Genomic DNA, 869 nt, shown 5'->3' with positions numbered 1-869 from the left:
CCTACAGGCTGCAACAAACCACCCACAAAGCGGGACGCGGAAGCAGGGTGTCCCGGCCTCGGTCGAGGAGCGTGGCTTCGGGCCCACGCGCCGGTCCTCCGCGCCTGGGGGGCGCCGGGGCTTTGAACCGCCGTCCCCCACGTGCCAAGCCGCTTCCCTCCCCGCTCGGCCACAGGGCCCGCGCACCGAGCGCCTCGTGGAAATAAATAAATAAACAAGGCCGAAGCCCAGGCGGCGCGCGCCGAGCCCTCCCTGCTCCGCCGGGGGCCGCCGCCGGCCTGCTCCGCCCCCCCAGCGCCGTCCCCCCGGCCTCCCGGGGCGCGGCTCAGGACCCGGGCAGGAGAGCAGGAAGAGCGGCGGCAGGAGACACCAGCCGGGACTGCCACCGTCGGGGCCGCGGGCGCCGGCACGGGCGGCCTCGGGCGCAGAACGCCGGGGCCGGGGCCGGGGCCGGGGCGGGGAGAACCGGGCCTCCGCCGCCGCTCGGGGGAGGCAGCTCCGCGCGCCACGTGGCTTGAGAAGCCTCCCGGCCGCCTAAAGCAGCCAGCAGGTCCCATGGTGTAATGGTTAGCACTCTGGACTTTGAATCCAGCGATCCGAGTTCAAATCTCGGTGGGACCTCTTCAAATCTTTTGGTGCTGCAATTCCTGTTTTGAGGACCGCTGGCGGCGGCGGCCACTTCGAACTGTGTCGTTACCCCAGTGACCTAGGGGATCGCGGTTTAGGGTCCCTCCCCCTCTCTCGTTTCAGGGCCGGCCTGAAAGTCGCAGCGCGCATGCGTGAGAGTCCGGGCGGAAAAGTGCTGGTGGAGGGGGAGAGGGAGAAAGAGAGACAGAGAGAGAGAAGGAATGATTTTACCTCGGAGGGGC

The 869-nt window shown here is 69.6% G+C and overlaps 1 non-coding gene across 1 annotated transcript; it reads left to right on the top strand.

Annotated features, from left to right (window-relative positions):
- The first annotated feature begins 549 nt into the window (after window positions 1-549).
- On the top strand, window positions 550-621 carry TRNAQ-UUG. The gene has a single exon. It is a non-coding gene; the product is annotated as a tRNA-Gln (tRNA).
- The last annotated feature ends 248 nt before the right edge of the window (window positions 622-869 follow it).

Source organism: Vulpes lagopus, chromosome 12 (assembly GCF_018345385.1).
Source record: "Vulpes lagopus strain Blue_001 chromosome 12, ASM1834538v1, whole genome shotgun sequence".
In the NCBI taxonomy this organism is placed as follows: Eukaryota; Metazoa; Chordata; class Mammalia; order Carnivora; family Canidae; genus Vulpes; species Vulpes lagopus.
Note: the sequence above shows the minus strand (reverse complement) of the source record. Positions and strands in the feature narration are given on the sequence as shown.